Here is a 23,866-nt window from a genome sequence, read left to right as displayed (position 1 = left end):
CGGATCAAGAAAGTGTGGGGCGTTACCCCCACACCCCCTATACGCCTTCATGGCGTGGTGCTAAGCACAGGGGAACACTTTACCTTTATTATCTATTTGTGAGGTTAAGATGATTACTAGCTGTTCCGAAACATCACAATGTACGTTACCTTTCTTATGTTACGTGTGTTTTTTCCTATGAAAGTCCTTTACACCCTTGCACTTCTTCTGACTTTTCTCAAGGTGCTTTTTACACCCCTTTTCTTTCTCATTCTTTGGTTAGAATTTGCGATAAGGGGCTACTTCCCCGCATACATTGAAGTTTGAAAATGGCCACATGTGCCGAAGGACCCACCAATTTTACTTCATTATTTACGTATTTCCATTGAACTGTGTACAGTACAGTTAATGCAAGGTTCATGGCTCCTACGGAACAAAATTGTTTTATCCAAATTAAACATGACGTTTTACATTTTTGTTTTTAACACGCAAACACGTGTTTCAGCTTAAACAGTATAATGAATAGTGTGACTCGGTCGACTGCCAAGCCAAACAAATATGGCGGCAACTTGAAGTAGAGAATATTTACAAAATTTAAGATTTGATGGATTCTTAGGAAGAATCTGTTCGATTGAAATTGTGTAGTGTATATATATGATCGTTGAACTTTTCACAATTCATACAAGAACTGCGAGATAGTAGAATGTGGTTGGTCGACGTGTGAAATATCAGATATTCTGAAGCCTCGGAAAAGTAATTCCGGCAAAGGTATGTAGTCTTGTATCATGTGCTAGTGATTGAAGAATATGCTAACACCATAAGTTGTAGAGCTCGCGCACTTTCGGAAGTTCTCTGGCGTTTCTAATGTGCAGCGTCGTTTCGAGTCTAACACTCCGCACGGAGGTTACCGGGAGAGGGGAAGTGAGTGGACGCGAATGTCAGAGCCAATCAGCACCAAGTGCCTCGGCACATGCGCGTACGATCATCAGCTGTTCTGCTGGAATGCTTGTAACAGCTAGAGTTGGAGAGGGACAAAGTAGAATACTAGTAATACAGCAGTGCATTTAAAGATAACAAATCATTTGTAATCCAGTATGAGACGTATGCGAAAATGAATATCCTAACGAGAATAAGTAATTAGTAAAAGGTGGAAACTTACGTGGTGGAACTGGAACAGATGTGTGATGGCGACATTACGGCTCTTTAAGCCAATCTTTCGATGTCGCTTATGGAGGAATCTACTGCTTCGGAGTCACTGGAACTATCACTGCATATTTCACTGTCACTACTGCTGCTGTTGCTGTTAACCCTGATAGTGAGGCGCTCTATTTCAGGCTCCAACAAACCTTCAGTTTTGATATAGTATTGTTCAACATCTTGCACATGACGGCAGACATCGCTCCATTCTTTCTCCCCAATCTCCGAAAATCTTCTTTTACACAGCCCCCACACATAAATTAATTTGAAACTGACATTGTGTTGTCCAACCCATTGTTTTACGTTGCCCCATATCTTCTCAATGTTGTTCAAATCTGGATGATACGGTGGTAAACGTAGGACCGTGTGACCATATTCAGCTAGAATTTGATCTAAAACGAACTTTTTGGCTTTGCCCTTATGCAACTTTATGAGTTCGTAGAGTTCAGTTTTATACATACCATCACCGAAGGGAATACTGTTTTGTAACAACCAGTTTTGCATGTTTTGCTTCCTACTATTTGAGGTTAGGCATTTCTCGTACTGAACATTGTGGTAAGAAGGATTATCTATTACTAAAACAGAGGTAGGTGGCAAATTGGGTAGGAGCATTTCTTTAACACAGCGAATGTAATTATCGGTCGCCCTTCCCGACGAAATCTGGTAATGGCTCTCAAGTAAGCTATACGTGTATTGCGTATGTCACTTCTTTCAATGAGCATCCGTCTGTTGCTTTGAATCTTTTTCCAGCGAAACCCCAGTTTTCGAAATATTTTTCTTAAGCTAGATGATTGACCTTCATATCCAATATCTTGGCGCAATTTCAGCAACACGGATTTCAAGGTAGGAATTTTCTTTTCCTGGATATAAAATTCATTAATTGTTCTTCGCACTACACAGAGATCAAATTCGTCCAAATTTGTGCACCGTCGCGGTCGGTTCTGATTTCTGCACGGTGTATCATAACTGGTTGATGTGCCTTCTTCCACCTTTTCCATTTCCTTCTTTACAGATTTTATAATTTTCAAAGACACACCGGTAGCAGCAGAAACACGTTCATATACTTTCTTTAGTGGAATGGTACATCCATTTTCATCGGCTTCCCTTTGCATGAATTGCAGCACGTTTGCCACAACTTCCCGTGTTTGCCCACGAATCGTCCTGCGGAAAACCTTAGAATGAACGGGAGGCATGTTTCCCTTGAAATGAACGAACAAACGAATGTGAAATTAACAACACCCGCGTGAAGATAAACAACCGATTTCCAACTTGTTTCTGCCTGGCCGCCCACGACAACAATATTCTGACTCATGCTTTTCTCCTCTCCCCTCCCCTACCTCGCGTCAGCTCGAGCCTTTGCTGAGGCTCGTTGACCAGCTTTCATCCATACGCCAGAGAACTTCCGAAAGTGCGCGAGCTCTACATTTGTTTATTGTATATTTTCTATTGAATGAAAATGTAGTGTCATGTGAGAATTTTCTCTGTATCTGAAAGTCAAGGAATTTTCGGGGTCGTTCACCACTGTACTCTGTCTCAATTCAATGAAAATACTGCAGTTGGCAGTATTTCTCCTGTTCCATGTTTTTTTGTTTATCTCCCTACTGTAAAATATGACACTCATTTCAAAATATAAAATACGATTTACAATATGAAATTCATAGCTAGACATAAACAGTGTTTTCAAAAAAGCTTTTTTTTTTATTGGGCGGTTCTTTCCGAGTGTTATCTTCATATTTCGGTAGGCTTATTGAATATATTTATGTAGTATAAACATATTCACATAACTAGAGTAGTTTTGAATGTGTTTTTAATAGAAGTCTAATAGTGTGATTAGTATGATACGATTTTCGGAGTACGTCTAGAAATTTCGAACCATTGATGCTAGCCTCACGAACCATTGGCGCTAGCCCCACAAACCATTGGCATGTGGTTAGGTTAGGCAAACATAGTTAAAATTTGGTGTCGTGGTAGTATCAGGATCTAGAAATTGGAAATAATTGCGAACCATTGACGCTAGCCGCACGAACCATTGGCACGTGGTTAGGTTAGGCAAAAATAGTTAAAATTTGGTGTCGTGGTAGTATCAGGAATATATATTTGGTTGTGAAACAAAAAAAAATTCGCGAAAATCGACAGTTTCCATTCCGAAAACTAACGCCTTATTTTCGCTTATTTTGCAATTTCTAGACGTTTCCGACAAATTTTAACTTCAGATTCGTGATTAGGAGGCCTCAATTAGTGAGTATGCCAAATATGAAGTAAATCGGAGAGGGGTCCAGACATCTCAAGTTGTTCCGTTTCGTTCAATATATGCTTTCGTGGTTAGGTTAGGTTACCTTAGCATAAAAATAAAGTCCCTAAATGCATTCTAGTAAGGTTCCGATTTACTTCTACATTCATTCCAACGTTTCTACGATATTTAATGTCGCTTGTCGACTGAGAATATCTTGTCCATGAGAAGTGCGTAAGGTAATTTTCAAGTTGTTTTTTTTTCAACATAAATAACTTTTTTTGAGTCCAAACAGTGATAATTACTTTAAGGAAGGTTCAAATTTCGTGTGACAATGGTTTCCAAAATTCTATGATAATTAATCTTTGTGCTAGGAGAAATCATAAAACAATCTGAACCGTTACCCATAATTCTATCAAACCTATCACTCCTAACCTAACAACATAAAATTATAAACACCAATAAATCTAGGAATCCTAACGATAATTCACTTATGTTTTTGTTTCATACATATTCAGTCCATCATATTTGATTTACTTTATTTTGTAATACGTTTATTAAAGGGTACAACATCCCGTCTGCTGCTGTTGTTGTGGAATATCGTATTGAGTGCTATATTCACTAATGTGAAACATACGGGCTCTTCTGCTTCACGATAAGGTAACAGGCATACTTTACGTCACAATAACATTTCCACGAGCTAAAAACAACTGAAAACGTTCATAAACTACATGATCTTCATGAACTATGCAAAATATTTAACTTTTTCGAGGGTGTACAGAGCGTGAAGGGGCCAGATTTTCTTTCCAGCTGTAATTTACATGCATAGACAATGTATCAAAGGAATATAATTGTAAAACGTAACATGTAAACACGTTATGTAACTTGATTTCCCATTTCCTCTCAGTAAAGGTCTACAAAATAAATTTACTTACAGTGGTAGCCCGAGAAAAAAAAATCTGTAAGGATGGTAGGCAGGATGAAGTCACATTTAATATACCAAGAAATACCATACAAAAATCCATTTTGCAGATAAAAGAGCGTTTGTTTGTCTAGTTTTTATTGTTAAAATAGCATTTATTTCTCTAGTTTTTCATGTTAAGAGACACAGTGGTGTAGTCGGTAGTGCATCTGACTACCACATGGGAGACCCAGAGTGAATGATCTAAGGTCTGAATTTTTCCAGCCTTGTCCCCACATAAAGCATCTTTGGGGCTAACCCGGCCTCAAATCGAATGAGTACCTGGTGGAGTAAAGGTGGCTAGAGCATGGTGCTGATCACATCACCTCCAAAATGTGTTTACTGTCCCTTACAAAACTTGATATAATCTGTTTATTCAAGTTCCGATTGTTTAATTTCGAATTTATCATGGTGCACAGACATCTTTTATGTGGCAAAGTGGTAATGTTGTCTCCTTGGAAGTAGAGAATCCCATGTTGAATACAGTGCCATGCAAAAGTTTATCAACATCGCGTTTTTCTGCGATAACGTTTTTCAAACTTCATAGATTCGAGTGAAATTTGTATGTGTTGGGCAGCAAGGTATGTGCATCCGTATCAACAGGTGGTAGACCATTTCAGACCATTTACAAAATTATTAAAAATCCTTTAGGCCTATTCCATTTTTAAACCTGACAAAAAAATAACACTTTCATTCTTCTTATCATTATAATGCATAGAGTTGGAAGTGGTCGAAAAAAACTGAGTTTTTTTCAGCGGCCTTTTTGGGCTTTTTTCACAAAACTGTCTCAATTCAATGAAAATACTGCAGTTGGCAGTATTTCTCCTGTTCCATGTTTTTTTGTTTATCTCCCTACTGTAAAATATGACACTCATTTCAAAATATAAAATACGATTTACAATATGAAATTCATAGCTAGACATAAACAGTGTTTTCAAAAAAGCTTTTTTTTTTTATTGGGTGGTTCTTTCCGAGTGTATCTTCATATTTCGGTAGGCTTATTGAATATATTTATGTAGTATAAACATATTCACATAACTAGAGTAGTTTTGAATGTGTTTTTAATAGAAGTCTAATAGTATGATTAGTATGATACGATTTTCAATATTTTAATTTGTTATATGAACATATACATGAAGCAAAAAAGAAAATACTGCTCTACCTTTTGAAAATCTAGTATCAAATCTCTTTACATTAAATTTTGTGTTAAGTAAAATATGTGTATTTGTGTTCTGGCTTTCCAATAATGTATAATTTGGTCAAATGGCTGCTAAACCTTGTCACACTGCAACTAGTGATGTATTTTGGCTGCTTGTTACAGAATTCTCAACCTTTGTGAGACCACAGCCCAGTAATTTTATTTCTTACAAGTCGATACCCTGATCCCAACAATTTCCCTCATAAATAAATTTCTGTTTTTTAAAGTTTATATGGAAATTAATGTTCACCCTTAATTAATATTAATATGCACCCAGGGGTTGATGACTAATTTAAATCTCATTGTATGGGCCTCCCCAATGGCGCAGTGGCATCGTCGTCTCCTTGTAATCAAGGGGTCCCAGGTTTGATACCCAGTGGAGGCATAAGTGGTTCGGATCCCACTTTAAACTGTAGGTCCAGTCTCGATTACCCTTACTGTGTATAAAGTGGACTTAAAACACAAAATCAAATCAAATCTAATTTTGTATTTGACAGCAAGTAGGGGAGACCGGGGTAATTAGAACAGGAAACAGCCTGTAGAAGTTCCACTGTAAATTACTCAGAAAGTTACTGATGGATTTTTTAAAAATTTCTACCATTTAAAAGGACATCTTTTGCATATTTTTGAAAAAAATAATGACCATACCTGCATTGCAAATACTCGTCCAAAAAAAAAAAAATTGTCATGACACCATAAAATTGTTCCAATTACCCCATTGGGGTTAATGGAACATAAGTTAGAAATTTCAACTGAATAGCTTTAGATTGCTGTTGGGGTAATACGAACATCATATATAAATGTCCCATTTACCCTGCAAATTTAAACACAATAGCTCTACTTCTTCTGGAGTTATCAATGCTTGTTTAAATAAAATCCCAAGTTAACATCTTTTTTTCATAAAGTTCAATTTCCCAGCTGTGAAGCAAATATGTGTGAATGAAAATCAGTGTTCTATGATTTATTTGAAATGTTACAGGCCATTCTACAATGTAGTAAAGAAAAACTTATAATTGTTACATGTACAATCTAGTATACCCAAGCGAAATCAAGCAAATTACGCAATGTTCTAATAACCCATTTGCAGAAATTTTTGGGGTAATAAGAACTTTGCTTATAAAAACCAGGCAAATTGCCCATAGACAACCAAACTCACATGAAATGATGTGTGCCCTTATGTTTTATTATAGGGGTGAAGAAAATTTTGAAAGGGTTCTTTCATTCACATCCAGTATATGCAGAAGCAGAGAAACACCAAGCATGCGTCACATCATTTTTGCAGGTGTATAATAAAAGTCAAATAAAACTTACTTTTGTGTAGTTATTCCAATAACAAATTTTCTGCATGTAGGTTTAGTGTAGTTACATAGGTATGAAATGTTATTACACCAGTATTTTCGTTTTAAATTATTCTACATTAACATGTTCCAATAACCCCATGTTCTAATTACCCCGGTCTCCCCTATAATTTAAATTAGTCGTAACCCCCTGGATGCAATGGACCTTTTCCAGCCCGGCGGTTGAAAAAAACTGTTACTAAAACTGAAGGAGAAGCAAATAAGAAATCTGGACTGGACCTACAGATTGAAATGAGGTCGGAAGCACTCTGACCGCTGGGATTGAACCTCAGACCCCTTGTTATTACAAGGCAACAGCATTACTTTATTCCACTCCAGAGACCCATTCATGATTATAAAAGGAACCTTCTATAAAAAAAACAGCCTTTTTCCAACAACAGTATTTGCAATTTGTTGTCTGTGATTTATAGGCTAAATTAAATCTTAATCTCTGATGAAGTAGCTAACAACCTTGTTAAGTATAGAGAACATTCAGATTGAAGCAACACAGAACAGTGGGGGATGACATATTCTAGTGACATGGGTCCCTTCAGTCTGCAAGCAAGCATCCACCTCACATGCACAAACAAGACCAAGGTGACATGATGCGCACCCTGGAAGGAGCTTTCAGACTGAAGTGGCACGATGCACGCCATTGAGAAGACAGTATAGTTTGAGCAACATGCAAGTGACATGGTTGGCTCATTGTCGCACTTTGGTTCAAAGAGTGAATGGATTACTGAGAGTCTGCTTCCAAGTGACACATGTCAATTGTTGCTTCGGTCTGAAAGTTCCCTGAGATAACAGTACAGCCCAAGTGACAATCGACACTTGCAGGTTATGTTGCTTCGGTTCGAAAGGTTGCATTTATTTCTAAGGGTTGGTTTTCAAGAACCACGTGTCGCTTCCGTCTCAAAGCTGCATTAAATAGGATATATTGAAGAGTGATGTCGAGCATCATCTAGAAAAGCTCTACTCGGCACCACTCTTCAATATACACACGTTCACATAATTCGTATACTTCTGCATATGTGCTGTGAACAGTAAAGATTTTTAATTGTTCCGAACTATCGACTATTTTGATATTAACATTTGTTTCATATTTTATGACATCAACATTTAAATTGAGACACAAACATGTAAAAGGTTCTTTTAAGTACATTTCATGGTCAGATGTGCTTATCGGGACTACACGTTTAGTTTTAACCCTAGCTTACCCCTTCTGTACAAGGAACTTAACATATCAGGGGGCGACTCACAGGCCCACCCTTTTTTATCACTAGAATTCAAGAAACCATTTCATTATTGAATCACATCTTCCTTTGCTCATTATATTTGTGCAATTATTTATTAATCATAATTATAAAAAATACTATCATTAATAAAAAATAATAAAGATGGTGCCTGATAAGCCCACCAAGTGCATTTTGCCTCCTATTTACATTACATTATTGTTTTTTATGAACAAAAGTAATTCAGAAATATTGGGAACAATGTAGTTTATTTTCAAACAGTTGAAAAATCTAAAAAGTAGATGTAGTGGGCCTGCAAGTCCCCTCCCCCCTCAGTAAGCTAGGGTTAAAATTGTATCTGAACCACTATACAATATGTGTCCACTGGGATTGGCCAATATCAATCTCTTGGCTGCTACACCATGTAAATTTTTTTTAGCTAGTTGTAAAATATGTCACTACAAACCTGTAAACTCATAACAGTAACTTCAAGTGAAATAGCTTAGCTGTAATTGGTCAAAAGCCAAAAAATCCAAAATTTCCGGTTTTTCCAAAAAAAGGCAGCTTTTTATCGAGAAAAAAAATGTCCATTCAAAAAAGCTGGCTTTTTGGCAACTCTAATAATGCATGAACGCTTTGAGCAACAATCACCAAACTAGTCATTGGCATCAACACACTCTAGTACTTGGTTTTAGAGTCCTTAGCATCGATCACAGCCTGGCACCTGTACGGCATGGAGTCAATCACTAACTGAGGAATCTTGACCCATTCCTCCTTCAGCTGGGTGAACTTCTCATGTTCATTCTTGGCTGTATTGTGCTTGAGGCGTCATTGCAGCTCATCCCACATGTGTTTGATGGGATTCAAGTCTGGACTCTGGCTTGGCCACTCCGTACAAGTAATGTGATGGTGGTTGATCCACTCTTACGTGACCCCGGATTGGAGTTTCAGGTCATTGTCCTCCTGCAGGATGAAGCAGCGTCCAAAGTGATGACGAGCGAATGGGTACATGACATTTGCAAGAATGTCCCTCTACATGTACCAGTCCATGTTGCCCTCAATGCAGTGGAGGGGACTCGTCCTAAGTGCAGAGAAGCACCCTCCACAATGACATTTCCGCTGCCATGCTTGAAGGTGGGCAGTTGATATTAGGATGCGTACCTTTTGCCTTTGGGACATCGTACCCACTCTCCACAATCAGTTTCAAAGAGAACGTACTTGCTCTCATCGGTCCACAGCATATTGTTCCACTGGCTCTGTGTCCACATCAGGTGATCCTTCACCCACTTCAGTTTGGCCTTCCTGTTCTTTAGGGAGATCAATCTCTTTTTCATAGGTTCATATTTGGTCTAGGAATTAATTCGTGTGGTTGTTATGCACACATTGAAGCTGTAGTTCAAACACAAAATACATAAATACCTTAAGAAAAATATTGTCCATCGCGAGCCACCACTTTCGCCCATCTGTCAGGCAAGTTACGGATTCCGTGGCGAAAGAAGTCCTCATCCTTTGAAGCGATCCAGTCAGAGACCCATTTTTCGATATCTGAAGAAGTGAACCGCTGTCCAATCAAATCGTTATTCATGCAATCGAACAAGTAGTAGTCCGAAAGAGCAACGTCTGGTGAATACGGCGGGTGGGGTAAAACTTCCCATCCGACATTTTCTAAATAGGTTTTGACTGATTTTGCGACATGTGGGCGAGCGTTATCATGTTGAAAAATAAGTTTATCGTGTCTGTTCTCCCATTCTGGTCGTTTCCTGGCCAGAGCTTGCTTCAAACGCATTAATTGTCGTCGATAACGTTCTCCATTAATAGTTTCACCCGGTTGCAGCAGCTCATAGTACACCACACCTTTCATATCCCACCATATGCACAGCATAACCTTTGCACAGTGAATATCTCATTTCGGTTGTGATGGACCTGGTTCACCTGGCTTCACCCAGGCCTTTTTTTGTTTCGGGTTCTCGTAATGGATCCACTTCTCATCACCAGTAACAATGCGATGCAAAAACCCCTTTCTTTTCTGTCTTTGAAGCAGCAATTTGCAAATGGTTTTTCGTCTTTCAACGTCTCTGTCTTTCAATTCATGTGGAACCCAATGTGACATCTTTTGAATCATTCCCATGGCTTTGAGGCATTTGGAAACTGTTGTTTGATCAACGCCTAATGCTTCTGCAAGTTCTTCCTGCGTTTGACACGAATCCTGATCGAGCAATACTCTCAATTCTTCGTCTTCAATTTTTTTTGGCTGTCCAGGTCGCTCTTGGTCTTCCAGGCCGAAATCACCACTTCTAAACCATGCAAACCGCTTCTGACACGTTCACTCAGCTAGCCCATGGTCACCAGAACACCCCGCAAAAACACTTTATCTGGCACGAACTGCGCCATGTTCAGTTGACTACAAAATGCTGTTGTTGACGCATCAATCAACTGCCCTATACTACGAACGATGCACGCTGACAGGAGTTTTCAACGCATGTGTGGCTACACGGAACTGTGGGACGATACGCTCGTTACGCCATCTCTTGTCCAGGTGCATGAATTAATTCCTAGACCAAATAGGTTGACATTCAAAGAGTCCCCCCATCCTCAGCAGCCTCTTCACAGTGTCCAGAAAGGGTGGCTTTGCTCCCGGTGCAGTAATTTCCCGAGGAATGTCCCTGGATGACAGACAGAGGTTTGCTAGGGCAGCATGCAGAATGCTCCGATCTTACTGAGATCTGTCACAAGCGACTGCCTGGGCTTGGACATCTTGACAACGCCTCCCTGTACCTTGTAATATCACTCACGAGGTTCATGTCCTCTGTTCTGGATCCCAGAATCCCATGTTAACACACACTTTAGTGTCTTGGTGATTATTTACTGCAGAACAACTTTTATTTTTTGCTTGCGAGCAGCTATTTGTTTAATGTTGTCTTGGATATGGACTGCTGTTGCCATCTGCTTCACTTGTATGAAGTTTGAAGGGCTAATTCGTCACTAAATGCTTTCAGTGTTGGGTTAGGTGGTTCAGGTTTATGGCTCTTAGCATTAATGGAGTTTCCACACACCTGGAGAACCTGGAAATCTCAGGAAATTTGAAAATAATAAAATTCTCAGGGAAAATCATCTAATTGGTCAATGAGTTGCAATGAGCGCATATCTGAAGGACTAAAATATGCTCTTGTACTAATAATTACAACTTCAGTAACCATTGCAAAATATGTTTCTTTTGCATCACAACGATGACTGGGGATTCATTGTGCTGCCACACTGGTTGGATGATTGCCTTCATGGGCTGTTGTGCGAGTGCGGATACACAGGGAAGATGATAGGGGCACCTCTTAACTGCCAAGTGTTTGGATATATTCTAATGGCCTAATATTATTCACTGTCTTTAATTGCCAAGTTTAACAGGTTCGAAAATATTTTTTGCAGTTTGATTTAAGGCTCGGCTGAACCTTTGGCATTGGAATGGGCGATTTTTTTCAAATTTTCCTCTCCCTTCGTGATTACGTAAGTCTATTAAACTATTGATAATATCTAGACAACAGTGAAAGAAAACGACTCGAAAATTCACATCAATGCTCTACAAGCAATTCTAAGCATATGTAATTTTTCATATTTTGAAATATCCAAGAGGTTTTTCGAATGGAGAGGAAAATTTTATGAGGGAGTTCGAAAATAAAACATACGTAATCAAAGTCCATGCCACCCTAACTTATGCCCTAACAAGATTATTTACTTAAAACCTATAATTTTATTTTGATGTATTATCTTTAATGTAAGCAAAATGTAACAAAATTAAACAACTGCCTCTCGGCATGTGTGAGGTGCACACACCTGCTATCTCGTGGAAAGGTGGTGAAATACATCTACTTCCAAATTCAGTTTTTGTGAATACATTTCCATTGGCACAATTACTTTTTGATATCCCCTCGTATATGATAGTAGCATGAGTTAGAAGCCAAAAAAATTGTTTTACAGGACTGCCAGGGCTCCCAAAGAACTTTGATCATGTTTTGGTCTTTCTCTTATGTTTTTAGTTTCTTAATATGGAGGAGACAAATGTGTATGCAGAACTAGTGCAAAAGCAGTGACCAACTTATAAAACCTGTTTAAAACACATCTTGAGGGGTTAACCAATAGGTTATGGAATCCCCATCCCTGAAACTAAGTTTTTGCCCTCTTTTACCGCCATTTCACCACATTTAAGGAAAAAAAGAACACTAAAGTAATATAATTTTGTTTGCATTGGATTTGAATTTTAACATGTGTGTCTCTTCCTGAATTCAAAGATGGGCTAAGTAATGAACAAGATATCTCTTCTTGAAGATTAGGCACATACATTAGATGTACTATGTAGAAATGTTTAGCGAAAAACACAGTCTCGACCAGGACTGAAACCCGGGTCTCTGCATACCGTGCCATTGCTCTACCACTGAGTTACCAAGCCGGCCTGGCTTCGCCTGATTTTTCACTCTTGCTGTTTTACCTGTGTGGAAGCATCTCTGTCAGTGCTACCACAACGGAATCTGTTGCCTTTGAAACACTGTAAAATTTCTATGTAGTACATCTCCTGTGTGTGCCTAATCTTTAAGAATTAACAACTCTACACTGGAGGAACCAGGCAACGTCCACATCTACAGTGTTTCAAAGGCAGCAGAAGCACTGACAGACGATTTCATGCAGGTAAAACGGCGACAGTGAAAAATCAGGCTGGCCCAGGAGCTCGGTGGTAGAGCAATGGCACGGTATGCCAGAGACCCGGGTTCGAGTCCTGGTCGAGCCTGCATTTTTTCCTAAAAATTTATGCGTAAGATATCTCGTGTTGTTATGTGATACTTTTGTGAAAAGAATAAGTGTTTGTGAACTGATCAATGCCCAATTACCTCCCACAATCATCCCTGTGGCATCGGGCTTCCTGATGGCCCGATCAGCTTGTTTGGCAGTGCGAAAGCAATCATAGGCAGTGACTCATTGGACTTCGAAGGTCCAGTTTTATGTAGATTGAGTGATTCATGCTTCAAGTGTTAGATCTTAATTAAACACAACACAAACCAAATAAACAACTTGATAAAAAAAAACAATCATCAGAGACGGAGACAGAAGCGGCAATTCTAATAGGACGACTCTGAGAATGAGTCGAAAGCTCAGACGGACTTTCAAAGTGTTTTTATCGTGCTATTTATTTGTTTTGTGTTGTGTTTAACTAATATATTGCTGGCAAATGGCATAAGAAGTTTTTTTATTGGCAAAATAAATTATAATGTGACATTTACAGAATCAATTTTTATTAACACTTAAAAATGTTTTGTTCTTGTGTATGTGTATACATCTAATTCAGTTCTGTTTAAAAAAAACATGAATGAATGTAAGATGCATAAAAATAAAGATTCTTATTTTATAAACATGAACATTCAAAAAAAAATAATGAACATTCATATATAGCTGCCTAGCCATAAAGAAAATTATAGCATAATAATTCCATATTTATTGATCCTTATAGATTGTTATCAATCCACCGTGCCCATCCTAAAGTGATGCATACTGGGAAGAGAAGAAATGCAATAGCAGGAGGTGAACTTCAAATCTGCAACATGCAAGGTAAGGGATAGTCTCTTGTACTATGGTGAATCACAACTTGCATTGCTCTGAAGGCACTTCCACTGCATGAAATTCCGATTTCTGCACGAACATGCTGTTACCTTTCTCGAATAGCCTGGCCCTCCTGAAGACAGTCCCGATTGTGCCTTCGGTGTTGCCCGCACTCACCCCATCCACTGTTGTTTCTACCAATTTCTGCGAGCAAGCACTGCTGCTTCTCTTGGGTACCCCTAGAAATTTGGAAGGCAACCCCATTGGCTATGATCAGCCCCGACCATATGTTTGGGTCTTCCCACGTTCACCCCATGCTGCATTTCTGTGTTCAAAGCATGGTCCCGGGTTCGATACCCGGTGGAGGCACTTTAAACTGTAGGTCCATTCCTGATTAGCCTTACTGTGCATTAAGTGGAATTAAAACACCAAATCAATATATCTGTTCGAAGCACAGAGTTCTGAGAAGCCCAAGTACCAAAGATTTTGCCAGCATGTGCAGTGTTAGTAGTCAACAGATATTTTTTTTCTGGAATGTTTAGCCTACTAATATTTAGCACTCTCACCTAGATAGATCACTGTGTTGGGTTGCAATAAAAAGATATTATAAAAATGATTGCTAAGAGGAGGACAAGAATACTTTGTGATGGAAGAACATATATACGCCTAAATTATCAGATATAAAATATTTATATGAGGATATTGTTGCACTAGCGAGATTTGATTTTTTTCGTATAGAGAGTTGAGGAGCAGAATGGACTGAGGATTGAGTTTTGCGTGAACCCCCTTTGGCGTCATCACTGTGTCAGGAGGAAACTATGTTAGAGTTCTCTGCTTATCTCATTTCAGAGATCAACATTTTATTTGAGTTACAGCTTAGAAGTTGATCAGGATGGGTGTTTTATTTATTTATTTATTTAATTAAAGTTTCAGATACAGTACTGAAAGACCATTTTATACTGAAACTGTAGCAACAAGAAGAAAATAAAAACAATAATGAAAATAACAATAACAACAACAAAAAAAGACAATACAAGATGGCAAACGAAAAAAAGAAATTGTTACATGTACATTCTTAGCGATTGTCGGAATCTGTGTTCTGACAAGAAAATATCGGTATTTACAGGCAGGTTATCATATAAGTGGGGGAGCCTATAGTAAAGAGACTGCTGTATGAGAGAGAGCCTTGTAGGAGGAATGTGAAAGATCTTTACGTTGCGGGTTGGCCGTGCCGGTACTCGTAGATGAAATTGGTTGACAAGGAATTCGCTTTTAATTTTGCCATTAATGATTTTATGCAAAAATTTCATGTCTGCTAGTTCGTGACGAGTGTGTGGTGACTGGATCTTCAAAATAGACATAATATGTGTTTTATGGAGGTGTCCGAGAGAAGGAATTCTATGGTGAGCAATTGCGAGGAAAAAGCTGAGGACAGAATCAATCCTGGAAAGATTAGTTTTAGAAACCATAGTCCAGATGGGGAAGCAGTATTCAAGAATGGGAGAGATAAAGAATTTGAAAAATATGCTAATGGCTGATTGGTTTTGGATTTCAGGGAACCTGCACAGAATACCAAGACCCGACAATATGAATGAATGAAAAAATAACATAAGTCAACACAATTTTACTATGGGATTCGAATGAGCCTCCCCACCCCCAACAAAGGAAAATGATGTAAATAGATGTTATATTGTGTCCAACATGTATTTTATTTGAAGTTTGCTGGGATGAATACCATTGTATGCCGACAAATTTTCTACGCGAGTGCTATTTATCTCCCTTCTACAAAATATTGCATCGACTGTCAAATCCGATTCATTCGTCCACAAGAATGCACAGTTTTTGGGAATAGAAAAGATACTTGTTACCGTGGGAGGTTGACTTTCGCTTTCTTCTGTCATGTGAAATTTGCATCTCTATTGTTTTTGGGTGCTGATAAGTGATAAAATGGGGAGAGGAATCCATAGTTATTGATGGCGGCTGTCGAGCCATGGGTTATTTATTTATTATTCTGGAGAGGGGATTTTTTTCATAAATACTTATGAAAAAATCCAAACAATCCAAAATGAAAGGTCTGTTCCTGATGTGGAGGACTTGCTTCAGGCAGGAGTTATAAAGGATGGTAAGCAGTATATTAGGCATTTTCAGACAAAATATTTTAACTCTACAGAGGGGTTCTCTGGCAGTAGAGAAACCGTGAAACTTTATCGTTGACCTTGTTCGTTGGTTTCCTCTGAGAGAGGTGTGTAAAATAGTAGAGGATACTGATATTTATCAAATTTGTCAGATGCTATTCGAAAGCAGAAAAACTCATTGTGCCTTCGTTTCTGTTCTGTGTTCATCGCACTGCATGATCATGAAGGAAATTAAAAAAGGTTTTTTATAAATCATACATGTACTTTACCTCATTACATTTGGATCTGGTAGCATTTAAGGTTAGAGAGATTCCTTAATTTCCTCGTTAATGTTGCAATAATTGACATCCTGATATCCAGTCCAAAAAAATAAAAATAAATAAGGCAGAAACATTTTCTTTCTCTGCATAATAAACTATTTGAATGTATAAGGTATGCCCAAATGAAAAGGAGACTACGGTTATATCTAAAGAGTATTATATTACAGAACATTTGCATTACATAATATGTGAATTACAGTTAATGTGTAACATGACACCTACACATAATTGCCATTGATATTGATGCACTGATCTCAGCACGTACGAAGGTAGTGGATGGCTTCAGTGTAGAAACTCCTGGGTTGCTTACGGATCCAGTGTTCCAAGGTGTTCTGCCTTCCTTGTCACAGGTGAACCGTTGACCTTTCAGTGATTGTTTTAAGGGGCCGAAGATATGGGAGTCACATGGGGAAATATCGGGGCTGTATGGAGGATGTGTGAGGACTTTTCATTGAAATGTTCTAAGCTGGTCGATGTTCTTCTTGGCGACATGTGGCCTAGCGTTGTCCAGAAACTGCGCTTGTTTTTGATGGCCTGTTTAAGCCTCAGCAACGAGTTGCAGTACCGCCAGGCGATGAGTAGAGGTTCTTCTTCCAGCGATAAATTTGTGAAGCATGCTCGCCTTCTGTACGAAGGAATTGGATTACAGCTCTCTGCACTAATCTGGAGGAATCCATAATGCACCTGTCCGCGTAAAACCACTCTCGCCAACTGAGGAAACAGCTGGCGAAGCTGTTCGCTACACCTGCAAACTGGGACAAACACTGCGCCATCTATCGGCAAACATATTTACCTTCTTCGATTAGATACAACGCGGCTACAGCAAACGTCTCCTCTTCATTTGGGCATACCTTATATTTGGTTGAAGATCTCCACGCTTAGAGGTGACGAAGGAAAGCGTGGGAGGGAGACCGGCAGTCGGTAGGTACGCCAAGGCCCTTCATGGGCTGTTGCGCGACGGATTATTATTATATTTGATACAACCACTAGCGTTTGACACGTCCCTTATGGCTGGTTCGCGTCTGTTGTAATTAATATTAATTACATATTGAATATGTAATATTTTCCTTTTGTCATGTTATTAGTAGAGCCTGGAAGTTCAGGCATTTATTTTCGTGAAAATAGGCAGGCAAAAAGGCATTTATAATGTGGTAAATAGGCACTAAAAATGAAAAAAAGGCAAAATAAACCGAAAAAAGGCACATTTAGAAGTCGCTTACTTTTATCTATAATTTCTGGCAAAATGTTAAAATCTACATTGGGAAGAGCATTTCAATTTTCTCCGTCTTGATTGCACATAACAACAAGGTGCTTTTTAAGTTATAAACATTCATTGATAGTCGTCTGTCAGAGATAATGTTTTCATAATAGAAAATGATCTTTCTACTTCGACAGGAGTTATTGGAGCATACATATAACAAGCTAATGTAGCTGGACTCATTTTGGTAACAGCATTTTCACCTTTTAGAATATTACAAATTGTTTTCAATTGTTTCAAGTCCTCATTTGCACTCACTACCCGTTAGCACTTTTCCGCAACAGCTCACCCCTTTTCTCCTGGCACTTCCATCATCTGCTGCATAGATTCCTCGAAGATTTTCATGGATGCTATAATTGTAATTGTCTCTGGCAATGCACCGTAATGTGCAAAAGTAAACTTGAATAGCACAGGAGTTTTTTCACTTCACGAATTGAAGCCGCTTCATTTTCTGGAAGAGCATCGATCACCTCAATGATTTTTTGAAGGTTGTTAGCATAATATATAGCTGCTGATATCCAGGTTCCCCATCTCGTCAAGACTGGTTGCTGAGGTAAGTAGAATCCATAACCCTTGGCGGACATTAATTTATTCATAACGACGCTCGGCTATTGTTATTCTGTCATTTTTAATTATGATTAATGTTTTTTTAATTCAGTATCGAGGGTGACGCTATTGTTATTTAATCTAGCGCCACGTGTCGTGGGTGGAGGAGGAGATGAGTCATCGATGACTCATGCACACATGTGAGTTTGAAATTAATTGTTTTCCATTAGTGCACAAAAGATACTATTATGTATTCCGTTTTCGGCCTAAGCTAACCTATTGTTGTATTTTATATATGCGTTTCTGCCGGATATGAGTCACAGATGATTTATACAAACGTTGGAGTTTGGAATTAATGGTTTTTCCATTAATGTACAAAAGACACTATTGTGGAGTTCGTTTTTTACTCTAACCTAAGTCTATTGTTGTACTTTATATATGAGTTTCAGCCGGATATGAGTCATGGGTGCTTTATACAGACGTGGGAACTTCGAATTAATGGTTTTTCCAATAATGTACAAAAGACACTTTCGGCCTATTCTAAGGCGTCACGTCCGGCCATTTTGGCGTCGGTGGTGAGTCATATTAGCTATAATTAAGGATCCGGATTTACCCGAATTCAACCGGTGCCGACGCGTTCGATCGGAGGTAGAAGATATTATAACACATGTTCGCTTTAAAGGCGAAGAAATTGAACGATGTAGCCTATATGAAAACGGAGTATGCGGGCAGAAGATATGTTATTAATATTAACCTGTTATGCAAGAACCTGTTACGAGTTTGCATTCTTCGTCTCTCCAAACCGCGAGCGTTCATGGACATGTGAGGGGGAAGAAAGGTTCTCCATTGTTCCGTCCCCCATCGTTTTTTTTCCGGAGTTGAATGGAAGCCTGGTCCCGCCAATTCTTTTACACGCGTGTATTGATTTTCTTTGAGGTTCCAATTTTATTTGGTGGAAGTAATATACGCGATGTTTTCTTCCGCCTTTCGTAACATTGCAAAGACTATTTAACCTAAGGCGTAAGGAATTTGGCTGAACTAGGAACAATCAGTTCCTGTATCTACAGGTTAAAGTGGATGCGAACCACTATTTGCTCTTATTTCTAGCTTGCGAACCACGGAGCTTTTGATTATTGGGTTATAAACGTCAAGATTCACGTAAAATTGACCAGATGTTTTTACTGTTAGGGCCAATATTTCGCATTTTTTGTGTATTTTTACTCAGAAAACGCTATTTGAACGATTCAAGCAAGAGTTCGCATGGCAATTTAGACACACAAACTGCGTTTCTTCAACTTTAGCTGAAGTTTAGGTTTATTTTTAATACTGTGGTGGTTTATTTACTTTTCAAGTACCTTTTTTAGTAACTCAATACCACTTTTTCTAAATGAAACAAATGGTTTCTACACACGAATTTTTTATTTTCACAAACTAGTCTACTACAAAGTATGTAATACATCAAGCTTTTTCAATTGTTACATATCAGAGAATACTATTCTACTACAAAGTAGCGTTATACTAACGCTTTTTTTTAATCTCAAATATACATTTGTAAACATTACATTATTGTTTGAGAAAGAGCTCCTATTTTTTTCTTGCTAGTTTTTGGATTGATTGTTGCAAATTGCCTCCCAGAACTCATCCTCTAAAGAACGATCATGAATGTGAGCAGGGTGCGTATCTAATGCACACGTAGACTCGGGTACATATATTGGTCCCTGGCCACAAAAGTGAAACTTTTTTGACGGGACTTCATTATATCTAAACAAACAGTGGTGTACGGGATTACCGTACAACTCCCTTGTTCGTAATGTCTGTATGGGAGTACCTGAAAAATACACTTTATTATCATTGGTGACAAATTTATTTATGTGGCTTACTCCTTTTTGCTCAGTCCTTGATTTGTTTCCTTGCCACAGATCATTGCATGTATATGCAAAGCTGACCTGAAGATCAGATAGCATTTTGGTATATAATTGCATAACAAGAGTAATATCCAGACTGTCTATTTTTGTTTCAAAGGTTTGTTTATTTCTCACTACTATTCTGTTGTGACTGCATTGAAATAGGCCCCAGACGCGTCCTTTGTATTTGTTGATCAACTGCTTCATTTTTTCTTTCTTTATGCACTCAAGATTAAGACATGTATGATTGCTTTCTTCTTTTTCTCCATTATCGCATTCCACACAAGTAGGGTGAGGATAGTGAAACACTATTGTTTGGGCCACAGCTTCTACGAGGCACTGCTCATTGATTAGGTGCTCACAGCATCCACACTGTTGATAAAGTCAAGAAAATCACATTTGTAAATTATTATTTTTATCAAATCCTTCGCAAAGATATTGTGTATCAGTTCCTGCTACACATTGGTCAATGAATAATTATTCTGGTTATACACTTACAGTTCAGTTTAAAAAAACTCTGTCACAGAAGCACTGGGGTTTTCACCAAAACTGTCAAAATATGTTCCGTGGCAATTCGAATCAATGTACAGGGCAAGTCCAATGTATTCCAGGCCCCGAATCTCTGTCTTTATTGAAACTTGATATTTTTCGGTAACGTATTGTCTGCAAACACTCCAACAAAAATTTTCACATAGAACACTGACATGGCTATGCTTATGGTAACCATTTTGCAGCCGAATTCAATGAATATAAGTTCTCGTCTGACGACGAGATGCTGCCTTCTTTGCAGTCTGATGACGAGTTGTTCTCGTCTTGGGTTGAGGCACATGCAGGTACAACGTGCTGAATGAAACTGTAGTGGTGTAGAAACTGACCGTACAGGTGCGCGTTTCTCAGAGCACAAGCTATTTTTCTCAGGCGGTGGTTCTTCTCACAGCAGGTATAGGCAGGGAAACTTAGTAGAGCTGATAGGGCATCCAAGCTGCTCCAAGTTAATCACAGTGCGTTGAAGTAAGGTAGAAAGGAAATGGCACTTTTCTGCGCCAAAGGAATAAACGGCTCGGCATTTTCGGTACAGCAGGATAAAATAGTGGACATATTGGTAAAATTCACTTCTCCAGCTTGCCAAGAGAGAGGCCGTGCACATTTTGAGTTTCCCATAAATTTTCATTTTGTATTCTGATATCGAGATCATCCCATGCGCACGGAGGTTTAAATACCCATGATTGCAAACAATTAGAATCTGGATCCACAACAGCTATTTCTTTTGGAATATATTTTCCATGATTATCTCGAAATCCTATAAAATCAATAACTGCTCTCATATTGTGATCGGACTTTGTGGCTGACACTCACTCAACTGAAGGGATATTTGCTATAATCAAAATATACGTCACGATAAAACCCCCGTGAAATCAGTTTCAATAGTAGGAGAAAGAATAAAGATATACAGAACAGATTATTTTAGAGTTTCTTTGTTATTTAGAAGCAGGTAAAGTTTTCTACTCTATTTTCCCATTTTATTGAGGCTTGGTGGGTCCTAGAGCCACTTTATGCATGAGCTGAAAAATTGATGTCAAATAACGCCCAACCTTCTGTCAGAGTATAATATTTGTTACATGGTACATTTTTTGTTTTCAGGAAGACATAAAGCAGGAGTGCCCCTTCTGCGACCTTCAAGGGTTTAGGGGGAAGAAGGACCTTATAGAACATTTATATTTCCATCACCCCCCCTACCTAAGAAGACGAAGAAAAGCATCAAGAAGGGAGCCCTGTGTCGGAACATTTATCCACATATATAAAAAACAATAGTGCGAGTGAAAAAAGAACAATATACAAATACGTGTGTGTGTGTATGTGTGTGTGGCGTGCGTGTGTAAAAAATGTAAGTATTTATTTTTACAATATATTTTCTTGAAAAATGACATTTATATTTTGTTTACATCCCGTACGGTAAAGATACATAGTACTCCAATTTTCGGCGTTTCGTGTGAACTGCCTGGTGAGTTTTTTGTTCCTTTTCCGAGACTATTTCGAAATTAGCTTTACGTTTAATTTTTCGAGGGTTTTCAACCACTCCTTTTTCAATTTCTCCTTTAACAAGTTGCTTGAAATAGTCAAAATTAATTTGCAATTGCATCCTGTAGTTCATGGTAATTCCGCGCACTTTAATGACATGTTTCTCATCGGTTGCATCATATTTGTTTTTCATTTTATATGCATAATTCTTGGGGCCACCACCAAGAAAACATGAGATTTCATACGGCTCTTTAATCTCATCGGTCAGTAGGTAACAGCGTTTCACCCTGCTTTTCAACATAGAATACAGAGTCAGTGTCCACATAATGGATAGATTCTTTTACTTGATCCATGAATGAATATAAATGCAATCTTCCATAAGCAGTGATAAATGCTGAGACAAGGACATTGGAGAGCACTAGCGGCGAATTGGCCGTTTCCAGGTCGACAAAGTTTACTAGCAAGCATTTTTCAGAAATAGGGACTACATTTTTAATCTCAAATTGCGGATTGAATACAATATCATGGAATTTCTTCTCTGTATTGACAAAAACTGACTTAGTTTTTAATACCGATTCGCCAAATTTACCATAGAGGCTATTAAGGAGTCTTTTGGATATGTAACGCAGCCCAGCATTGTATCCAATTTCTTCCTTGATAAGCTGAATACCCTCATGTTCGAAATAATCTCGAATATACTTGTCTTTGTCATGTTCTGTACTGCAAGTGGAAGGATATCCTGAGGACTGTTGTTTCAGTCTAAGGAAAGTATCTACGTATTCTCTGAACACATTATCTGATTCTTGTGCTGAAGGAAAATCCCATACTTCATAAATTTTTAGTATTTTGTATCCTTTCTCTACAGCCAACTTGAGTTCTTCTGATACCCAGGTGCCATGTAAGTATCTTTGTTTTTCGGTGTGTGGGCACTCTTCCTGATTCTCACTTTGTGCACATGCACGGCAGAGAGCAAACATTAACTTGCTATTGCACACCATGCCAAGCACAGGTAAGTATAAATTTTTAGGTGGGAGAACATCGCACTTTACTACCCCGAATATGTTCTCCAGTGGGGGAAACTCGGAAGTGTAAATCACAGGTTTGCCCGTGGGCATCTTTCGCTGTTTCATCATGGCCGGGTACAGGGAAACATCTAAAAGTTTCATGAATGAATTCTCGCCATCTTGGCGTTCGTATAGAGCCCTGAAAAGTTCTGTACGTCCGCCATTGAAGGCTTGTTTGGGGATAAGCGGTGAGTCAAGTGAGTAGCAGTTCTCACCAATAAATTTGCGTAGTTCCAGGTTGGTTTTGATTTCGTTATGGAACTCACATTCCCATTTTTCAATTACCGTGTACCCCATTTGCTCCAGCAACGCTTTTCTTGCTACTGTGCGTTCGTACCTCTGGTTTAATGTTTCTCCTGTTTCATTAAGGGATTGATTCCTATTTTCAGGGGAACATAACGGGCATGCATGAAAATATCATCCCAGAAAACTGTACACAGTTTTAGACTCTTCATGGAGCCCGTCCAGCTTATAACGGCCTACTTTCGCTTCCCCGAGATTGCCAGCATGCCTCAATGTGATATTATTGGAATATTCTATCCATTTCAACGAAATTAGAGAATAAGTATCCTGCTCCCGGAATCCCATCGGTGGTATCTTGATAAGTGTGTTTTCTTTTAGAAATTTAGCCCTGAATATCAATGAGGCTAAAGATGCAAGTGTGGCACATCTCAGAAAGCATTGAATTCCCGATAATTGTTCAATTAAATTTGAAAATTTAATACACGCAGCTGCAAGGATTTCAACATCACTAATACAATACTGTCGCAACTCTTGTTGGAAATCAAATATTTTCCCAGCCTGAACAGTTTCTTCATGCCACTTGCGAATTTCCTCCCGTTCTTTAGTGGACTTGGCGTCCACGTCATAAAAAGAAATATCAGGGTAGGGCCCCACGTAATGTTG

At 38.6% G+C, this 23,866-nt stretch overlaps 1 long non-coding RNA gene across 1 annotated transcript in view; it reads left to right on the top strand.

Moving 5' to 3' along the window:
* The first annotated feature begins 617 nt into the window (after positions 1–617).
* LOC146004306 (uncharacterized) overlaps positions 618–23,866 on the top strand; it is a 75,677-nt gene continuing 52,428 nt past the window's right edge. Inside the window, exons 1-2 of the long non-coding RNA XR_014443913.1 lie at positions 618–747; positions 13,626–13,723. This is a non-coding gene — a long non-coding RNA (uncharacterized LOC146004306). The remainder of the gene's footprint in view (positions 748–13,625; positions 13,724–23,866) is intronic.

This window comes from Lepisma saccharinum, chromosome 21 (assembly GCF_977018435.1).
Source record: "Lepisma saccharinum chromosome 21, izLepSacc3.1, whole genome shotgun sequence".
Lineage (NCBI taxonomy): Eukaryota > Metazoa > Arthropoda > Insecta > Zygentoma > Lepismatidae > Lepisma > Lepisma saccharinum.
This window is presented reverse-complemented; position numbering and strand designations above follow the sequence as displayed.